General features: G+C 41.6%; 1 long non-coding RNA gene across 1 annotated transcript in view; it reads left to right on the top strand.

Moving 5' to 3' along the window:
* The first annotated feature begins 962 nt into the window (after positions 1-962).
* Positions 963-9,946, top strand: part of LOC119414364 — a 51,874-nt gene continuing 42,890 nt past the window's right edge. The window contains exon 1 of the long non-coding RNA XR_005186999.1: positions 963-984. This is a non-coding gene — a long non-coding RNA (uncharacterized LOC119414364). The remainder of the gene's footprint in view (positions 985-9,946) is intronic.

The raw sequence follows: 9,946 nt of genomic DNA, 5'->3' as shown, positions 1-9,946 counted from the left end.
GAGGCCAAAACTGGCGTGATGTGCTCTCTATAGCCTGTACCAGTTAAAAATCGGGCTGCAGCATTTTGGACCAGTTGTAGACGAGCAATGGAGGACTGACTGATTCCAAACAGAAGTGAATTGCAGTAATCAAGCCTAGATGTTATGAAGGCGTGGATCACTGTCTCAAGGTTCTTTTTGGAGAGTATAGGCTTCAGCTTAGACAGCCGTCTCAGCTGAAAAAAACAGGATTTTACCATCATGTTTACGTGACTGTTGAGTTTTAAGGACGGGTCCATTATCACCCCCAGATTAGTGACCTTTTGTTTCTCTAGCGGGGCTAGAGAGAAAAGGTCAATGTCATGGTTCATGAGTGAGCCACTGGGATGGAACAGCATGACTTCAGACTTCTTCTCATTGAAGCTTAAGAAGTTTAAAGCCATCCAGTCCCGGATGTCAGCCAGGCAGTCAAGAAGAGGCTGAATAGAGCGTGTGCCTCTGTGCCTCAGGGGGAAGTAAATTTGGCAATCATCGGCGTAGAAATGAAAGGGTATGTCGTGTTTGCGGAAGATAGCACCTAGTGGCAGCAGGTATAAAGAAAAGAGAAGGGGACCGAGGATGGAATAGCTGGAACTCCCACGGTCGCCGTAAGGCCGGAGCGGCACTTTGCTGCGAGGGCCTCCAATTCTGCTTGCAGCTTTAATTCTTTGTTGAAATCAGGTATCTCTTGTAAATGAGTCCTCAAGGCTCAATGGGATTAACTTGTCTAAATAAAGGTTGAATGAATTCACATAGAAAAGCCAATTAGTAAAGTTCACTATATAAGGAAGATGGCAGACACGTTGAATCTTCACTTCGTTGCAGTCTCCCATCTGCAGCTAAAGCTAACTTAATTTATTTGACTGTATTTAATTTATGTTTTTGATCTTTTAGGTCAGGTTTTATTATCACCCCCATTAACAACATTCTACAATTGATGGCGAGCTACCACCTGACCACATTATGGTAGGAAATTGTCTTTTTGTTGGCTGCTTTTAGCCTTTATGTGTGTGTGTATGTGTGTATATATCAGTCAAGACAGTCAATGTTTCTTTATTTGTCATTAGCACCACTTGTGGTGCATGTGGTGGAATGAAATTTTGTACACAGGGTCCCAGTTAAATCCAACAAAAGTTTAATATGTAAAATAAAATCTAATAACGTCTAAGATATGAACTAAGAAAAACGTTACCTTAAAATACGTTAAGCACTAGCAGTACAAAAACAATACACCAAACATCTAAAAAGGTTAAGTCTGGTCCTCTGGACATTCAAAAAACCAAACAAAAAAACAGACAAAAAAAAAGTAGAAACGTTTCATCTTTCATCCGAAAGACTTCTTCAGTCTGAGGTGCTGTATTCACCTTCAGTCCTAGCACCTTCTCAGAGTGGATCAACCAGTTTGCTGCTGACAGACAAAACTAGATGCTCACATAATGAAGAAGGAACATCAGCCCAACGATGGATCATTAGCACCCTGATGGTTGTATGTAATTCACAGGGGGCTGAGTGATACTAGCAATCACAGCATTGTAAGAGGGGGACAGTTGAACACGGAGGCCTCCACCCCTGTTTAACGATGGACGATTTCTTTTCACAAAGATGGCCTCCTTTACTCCTCTCTCGAACCATCGTTCCTCTCTATCAAGGATGTGAACATCGTCATCCCTGAAAGTGTGACCACTGGCCTGGATGTGAGTGTAGACCACAGAGTCCTGGCCTGATGTTGATCTTCTGTGCTGGGCCATCCTTTTGGCCAGTGGCTGTTTAGTTTCCTTGATGTAAGACTGATCACAGCCCTCCTGACACTGAACAGCATACACAATATCACTCTGTTTGTGCCGGGGGACTAGATCTTTGGGATGAACCAGTCTTTGCCATAATGTATTTTGGTGTTTAAAAGCCACTGGGACGTTAAGTTTAGAAAATAAATGTTTTAGTTTCTCTGATACTCCCTCAACATACGGAATGACCACTGGTCTGGGTCTGGGTTCCTCCTTTTCACCTGATGGCTGACTGGAGTCCTGTTTGGGTTTCTTCTCTGCTTTCAGGAAGGCCCAGTTAGGCTATCCACATTGCTCTAGAGCCTGTCTTGTACGGGATTTCTCCTTCTGCTTGGCTCCTGAGTTAGTGGGGATGCTGTCTGCTCTGTGATACAGAGTCCTGATGACTCCTAACTTGTGCTCCAAAGGGTGATGGGAATCAAACTGCAAATACTGGTCTGTGTAGGTGGGTTTGTGGTACACCTCTGTTTGCAAATGTCCTCTATCAGAAACTGAGACCTCACAGTCCAAAAAAGCCAGCCTGCCATTTTTTACATCTTCTCATGTGAACTTTACATATTTATCCATCCAGTTGATGTGATCAGTGAAATGTTGGACTTCCTGAGATTTAATTTTAGCCCAGGTGTCATCAACATACCTGAACCAATGACTTGGTGGTGTCCCTGAAACGTTTGTCAAGGCTCTCTTTTTTACCTCCTCCATGTACAGGTTGGCAATAATAGGAAAAACTGGAGACCCCATAGCACACCCATGTTTCTGCCTATAATATTGGCCCCCGTATAGGAATGCGCGATATAAACGGTATATGGTAGAAACGATATAAATTTAGCCTACGATAGAGATCTGTCTTCTACCGGCTAACCGCAGTAATGCTGTGTCTGAAGTAAAATCAGAGTTGTCAGTTTAATCAATTACTTTTTTTAGTTGAAAACTGTGTGTAAGTGGTGTTCAAGTGTAAAATCAGAGCTGTCAGATTTAATCGTTACTTTTTTTGAGCTGAAAACTGTGCGCAAGTGGCGTTAAAGTATTTTCTTCGAGGGCTAAGTAGCAAAGTTACAAGCTAACTATGCCCGGCTTGCCGTAGTGTTGTCGTATTTGGACGCATGCTCAAAACGCTGTGTTCTGTCAAAAGATTTTTTTTTTTTCCCATCGAAAGTTGGTCAGCTTTAGAGAAACCTGCTCTCTGATCTGTGAAAAGAATGCTGTGTTGTGTGATTTTCTGCGAGACCCTCTGGTCAAAGCCACAGACTCATTTTGTGTCAGCTCTCCATTAAAGCAGAAGGAGGCGCCAACTAGAGGTTTGGAGAATGAAATGTTTCAGTGTAAAATGCTGCTCTGTTGCTGTTCATTTCTCAAGACTGGAAAATGTTAAGAGTTAACAACATATTATTTTGTTTAAAACATATGGCTAAAACTATATTTGATATATTTTGCACTGTTTTGCACTACAAAAAAGAGGCCTAATACTTGATTTATTATTTAAAAACTTTCTGGATCTAGTAGTAGAATTTTCTTAATTCAAAATATTTGATGGCAAAAGAACACCCTATGCTTTTTTTTAGCAAGTTTTATACCAAAACATATTGCGATATATATCGTTATCGCCACCCTTCACAATACATATTGTGATATGAATTTTATGGTGTTCTGTATGTGGTGTTCTGAACTGCCAACTAAAGGGATGAGTACAGATGTCATATATTTGGAAACATTGTAAGTGACAGAGTTATTCATGCTGACAATAGGTCTTAAAGGTACACCTTGTTTGTGAATTTCAGTGAGGCGTCCATCCTTCCAAGAACCTTAAGACAAATGTCCTCAGAGACACTATGTCTACTCTACCCCCTGCTTTCCTGCTAATCTGAGACAGATAATGACATTCTGTTTTCAAGCTCAGGAAGTTTCTTTGTTAACCTTCTCTGTGTGTTAAAATCTACAACTGAGACCACCCTGACATGTTGCATGATTCTGGACCCCCTTCTGTGTAATTCACCTTCTATGTTGAGTCACCAGACTTTGAGACTCCTGAAGAAGGGTCTTGATCAAAAAGCTTAATTTGGCCTTATCAGCAGAGACTGGTTGCCATGACAATAAAGGAAGCTAAACCCCTGTTGAAGTTTTGATTCAAATAAACCCATTTTGTTTGTATCAGCATGGTGTCACACATCCTTAACAAAGGGTCATTGTATTATCTACTCTGAAGAACTTTGAGAAGGGAGATTTTAATTACATTACTTATACAGTGGGATACTTCTACTGTAAGAAGTCCTCTGATTGGTTAAAATCAACAACAATAAACAGTTATAAAAAAGCATACTACAGTTTTATTTTATTTTATTTTTTAACAAATAGGATGGCTAAAAGGAAAAGGTAACAAAACAAAAAACAGCTAGATTCCAAGACAAATGTAGAAAACGAAAAACAGGAGCATGTCAGCATTGGACCCTGCCAGGTGTCCAACAGATTCTTAAAGACACTTAGAGAGGTCAAAGTCGAGAGCTTCAAATCTTTTTGTAAGATGTTTCAGGAAACAGGAGCAGAATAGGAGAAGGCCCTTTTGCCTAGTTCAGTCCTCATTGAGGGAACACTGCAGGTAATAATGTCCTGAGAGTGCACTCCGTAGCTGCACTCACGCAGAGACATGTAGGAGGAGATGTATGAAGGCAACAGACCAAGAAGTGATTTAAAGATATACCAGTGAGAGAGTCTGCGTGAAGTTAATGATGTCCAGTTAATCAGTGAATGCAGTGTGCAGTGGTAGGTACGATAATCACAGCCAGTTATGAATCTTAGTGCACCATGATAGACAGCATCCAACATCTGCAGGGTTCTTGTAGGAGCGTTCATGTAAATAATATCACCATAATCAATTGAGGGAAGGAAAGTCACAGATACAAGGCGTTTTCTAGCATTCAGGGTTAGACAGGATCTGTTTCTGAAAAAGAAACCCAGTTTAACTTTCAGTTTCTTTATCAAGTTTTCCACATGGAGCTTAAAAGAGAGATGTGAGTCGACCAAGATACCCAAATATTTATAGGAATCAACAAACTCAATGGGGACACCATTTGAGGATAAAATCGGAGGAAGAACTGCTGGGACCAACTTCCTATTTGAAAAAAGCATCCCTTTGGTTTTGTCGGCATTTAGGACAAGTTTGAGGTGAAACAAATCAGTCTGGATGATGTTGAATGCAGATTTCAAAAGCTGGAAAGCTTTAGCAACAGTTTTAGCTCGACAATGAACAACTGTGTCGTCAGCATAGAAATGTATGGATGCATTAGGAATGTTTTTACCTACATTATGTATGTAGATTGTAAAGAGGGTGGGTCCTAAGACTGAGCCTTGTGGTACACCATTGTTGACTGTTAAATAACTGGAGGAAGTACCATTATGTTGAACACATTGCCTCCGGTCTGAAAGATAGTTAGAGAACCAACCAATGGTGTGTTCTGAGAAACCAATTTCTGAGAGTTTATGACACAAGATGTTATGATCCACAGTGTCAAAAGCTTTGGACAGGTCTAAGAAAAGTGCAGCACAATAATGCTTAGCATCCAGTGCTTCAACAACATCATTAAGAACCTTCAGTGAAGCAGTGGTTGTGCTGTGTTGTTTCCTGAAACCAGATTGATGTGGAGGTAAGATGTTAAATGAGTCCAGGTAATTTTTGATTTGAGAGTTTATCAGTTTTTCTAGAACCTTGGCTAAAATGCAGAGTTTAGAGATTGGTCGATAGTTGTTCAGTGAGGTGGGGTCTCCTCCCTTCAGCAAAGGAAGAACAAATGCTGTTTTCCAAGTGTCTGGGATGGAGTTTTGTCTTATGGAGAGATTGAAGATGTGGGTCACAGGGACTGTGATGATATGAGCGGCCAGCCTTAAGAAATAAGGTGGAAGTTCATCTGGACCTGCAGATTTTTTAGGATCAAGATCTATTAACAGTTTATTGACCTCACTGACTGAGAATGGAGAAAAAGAGAAGCTGTGATTAACTGAGGATTGACTTGTAGGAGGGATTTGATTTGTAGAAGTTTGGTTATTAAGTGAAGTGGCTGATCTTCCATTAGTAACTGTGTCAAATAAAGAACCAGAAGCAACAAAATGTTTGTTGAGACAGTTCAGGATCTCGTGCTTATTTGACACAGGAACAGAGTTAATGAGAAGTTGTGATGGGAGGTCAGATGATTGGGGGGTGCCTGAGAGAGATTTGATGGTTTTCCAGAATCTGTTAGGGTCTTTTAGATTTTTGGAGGTCTGAGATAATAAATAGTTGTGTTTTGCTGCTTTGACAGCAGTTGTGCATTTATTCCTCATCTGTCGAAAACTCAACCAATCAGTGTCTGAGCCAGATTTTCTCGCTGCAGCCCAAAGATGATCTCTCCTGTGCAGGAGGTCAACTAGCTCTGGAGTAAACCAGGGGCTGTCTCGTCCCTTTATTCTGAACTGACGAAAAGGAGCATGTGTGTTCAGGAAATAAATGAAATTATTATGGAAATAGTTCCAAGCAGAGTTCACGTCATCAGTTAACAGAATACGATGCCCGTCAAAGTGAGACAGATCCCAGATGAATGACTGTTCACAAAAATGTTTCAGATCCCTTTTTTGAATTAATCTGGGCTTAGTAGGTGGAAGTTTAATATCTCGCAAAGCCGCTGTCACACAACGATCACTCAAGATATTGGAAAATACACCTGTACCAGGGAATTTGTGAGGCATATTAGTTAGAAACAGGTCTAACATGGAGGAGTTTTCAGGATGGTTTATATTTAATCTAGTGGGAGAATTGATAAATTGGGTAAGATTAAAAGTCAAGCAACATTCCTTGAATTTATCACAGAGGGGGGGTCGATTTACACCAATCAATGTTGAGATCTCCAGCCAAAAAGATCTCTTTGAATTTTAAATTACCAAGAAATTCCTTCATGGCAGTTAATGCCTCAGGTGAAGCTGGGGGGGGGGGGGGGCGATAGCAACAGACTACAGTTAAAATCTGGCCTCCATTCAAGGTGATATTTACAGATAAGGCTTCAAACTGGTTTGGAATTGTTTTGGAAGACACAAGACTTGAAACCAGAGAATCTCTAATGTAAATAATGACTCCACCCCCCCTTTTTTGACGATCACAGCAGTAGATGTTAAATCCATTGATTGCCACGTCATTATTCATTACAGATTTGTTGAGCCAGGATTCAGAAATAAAGATAACATCTGCCCCAGAAGAACTGACCAGGATTTTCAAAGCATCCAGTTTTTTCAGAAGGCTACGAGCGTTTACATGCAGAAAATGAAGCCCAGAGGCATTTTTAAAGTCATTTGGTGTGCTGTAATTAGTAGGGGGTCCAGGGTTGGGCTGAATCCCTGAGAGCAGTAACAACATTATTATCAGACATTTTCTTGAGATTTTTGTGACTGATGTGTAATTACAGGAGTTAACAGTGTGACTATTAACCCCCATAATCGAACCATGAGAAACATTAATGAAGACGTGATCATTCAGAACCCAAAAACAGTGAAAGTTGCAGTGATGGACAGATTCAGGTGTATTAACAAGATTCAGTGACTCCAGATAATCTGAGAACTGAAAATAGTGACAGTAATATGAATGATGCAGAAAAGTTTCAGACCATAAAACGTCACAGTTCAAATGGGCAAACAAACCCGACGAGTTGGCCCAACTGCAGTTTGAGTTGGGCTGAGGGGGGCTCCGGCCCCCCAGTGAAGAAGGATGGATGGATGGATGGATGCTCCCATGGGAAACAGAAGCTGGGTCCAGAATCAACAGGCCGAAACAGAAACAGATAATTCGCAGCAAAAAGCAGAGCGAGCTGCCAGAAAATCCTCCTGAAGTGAAAGGCATGATCCAAGCTCGTTTCAGGTCAACAGGGGCCAACAGCGTGATCCGGAATAAAATTAATTATTATCCAGGTGAGTTTGGATGGAGGCCTGCAGTAGCTCCGATACAAACTCCGAACTTCTCTCGAGCACCACGCAGACCCGCTCCTTCACTCTGCTCCTCTGCTTCTCAGCACCCGACAGCACGGGGCACCCCCGGTGAAAAACGAGACTGACCGGAGAGGCTGAGGCTGAAGTCGGCAACTGGTCCGGTCCGGTTCTGCTCCAGTTCGGCTCCGGCGCTCCAAGCACGAGAGACGAAGAGGCTGAAGATATCCCTGGCCCGGTTCTGCTCCAGTCCGGCGGCCCAGTCTGGCGGCGCGGTTCTGCTCCGGTCCGGCGGCGCGGTTCTGCTCCGGTCCGGCGGCCCAGTCCGGCGGCCCAGTCCGGCGGCGCGGTTCTGCTCCGGTCCGGCGGCGCTTCAAAGCACCAGAGCGTCTCCTCCAGGTGAACACAACGACTCCACGGAGGTGGATCGTCCTTCGGTAAAAGTAACGGGCTGCTCACTGAAGCTGAGACCGGCTCTGTTGAAGACGAAATCCCCCACAGCCACCTCGGTTCGGTTCTGGTCCAATTCGAGGGACACAGATACACTTCCCCTACACCTATGGAGACACCACGAGGGCCAGTCCAGCTGAAAACGAGCGAAATACCACCCGGCGATATTTGTCGGAACCAGGTAGAACCACAAAGGACCAGATAAGAGTTCGTTGAGGTCCAGAGAGAGAGAGAAAAGACACCGGACCTTCGTGCGTCGACTCCCCAGCTCGAGGGGTCACCTGGCCGGCAGGGTGCGCTCAGAGTGACCGATGGGGGGGAGCGGCCGATCGGTCCTGGGCCAAAATATTTTTTTGGATGGTCCCGTCCGGCTCTCTGAGTCACTGAACACCGAATTCGGTTGGAAGGAGGACCAGCTTTAGTCCGGTTCGAAAAACGGGTCAGTTTGATGATAAAAGATAATAATAATAATCCTCATGTCAAGTGTTATTTTTCCACACTCGCACTCAGGAAGCTCAAACAGAGCCCCTAATCTCTCACTAATCCCGAGTGAGTAGAAATCCAGATTCCATGTTTGTCACAGCAGTGGAAGGAAAATAAATTATAGATATAGTAAATAAATGTAAAAATAAAAGGTCAACTGACTGTGACAGCATTGATATAATAATAATAAAGAAGGTGATTGAGGAAATTATTCAGCCGCTAACATACATTTGTAATCTATCAATTCAAACAGGTATATTTCCACAAAAAATGAAAATTGCAAAAATCATCCCACTATATAAATCTGGGAATAGACATCATTTCACAAATTACAGGCCTGTTTCATTACTTCCACAATTCTCCAAAAATTTTGGAAAAAAATATTTGTTGCTAGATTGGATAGATTTGTTAGTAAACACAAATTACTCGCTGAGAGTCGGTATGGATTTAGGTCACAATGATCCACAGCGATGGCAGTTCTTCAATTAATAGAAGAGGTGACCAGTGCACTAGATAAAAAGAAACCTGCCGTTGGGGTATTTATTGACTTTAAAAAAGCATTTGATACAATTGATCATGAAATACTCATCAAGAAACTAGAGCGCTATGGTCTAAGAGGAGTAGTTTTGCACTGGTTGAAAAGTTATCTTAGAAACAGGCAACAATTTGTACAAATGGGCGATTTCCAGTCCTCTTGCTTGGACATTGTTTGTGGTGTTCCCCAGGGTTCAGTATTGGGACCAAAATTGTTTAGTTTATACATAAATGATATATGTAAGGTTTCTAAAATACTTAATTTTGTTTTATTTGCAGATGACACAAACATTTTTTGTACAGGTGAAAATTTACGGCAGCTTTTGATAGAAATTAATTTAGAGCTATGTAAATTGAAAAAGTGGTTTGATATTAACAAATTATCACTAAATTTAGATAAAACCAAGTTTATGTTATTCGGGAATTGTAAAGGGCATAGCGATTTACAAATAATAATTGATAATGTGACTGTGGAGAGAGTGACTGAAATTCGGGTTTTGGGAGTATTGATTCATAATAAGATCTGTTGGAAACCTCATATTAAATATGTTCAATCTAAAATAGCTAGAAGTATTGCAGTTCTCTCTAATGCTAGAAAATTTCTAAATTATTCTGCCATTCATATTATTTACTGTTCACTTATTTTGCCATATCTAAGTTACTGTGTGGAAGTTTGGGGCAACACTTACAAAACTTCACTTCAACCATTATGCACATTACAGAAAAGAGCCATTCGAATA

The sequence above is a fragment of the Nematolebias whitei genome, chromosome 9 (genome assembly GCF_014905685.2).
Source record: "Nematolebias whitei isolate Nwh7 chromosome 9, NemWhi1, whole genome shotgun sequence".
In the NCBI taxonomy this organism is placed as follows: Eukaryota; Metazoa; Chordata; class Actinopteri; order Cyprinodontiformes; family Rivulidae; genus Nematolebias; species Nematolebias whitei.
The sequence above is the reverse complement of the archived record's forward strand: the minus strand, read 5'-3'. Positions and strand labels throughout refer to the sequence as shown.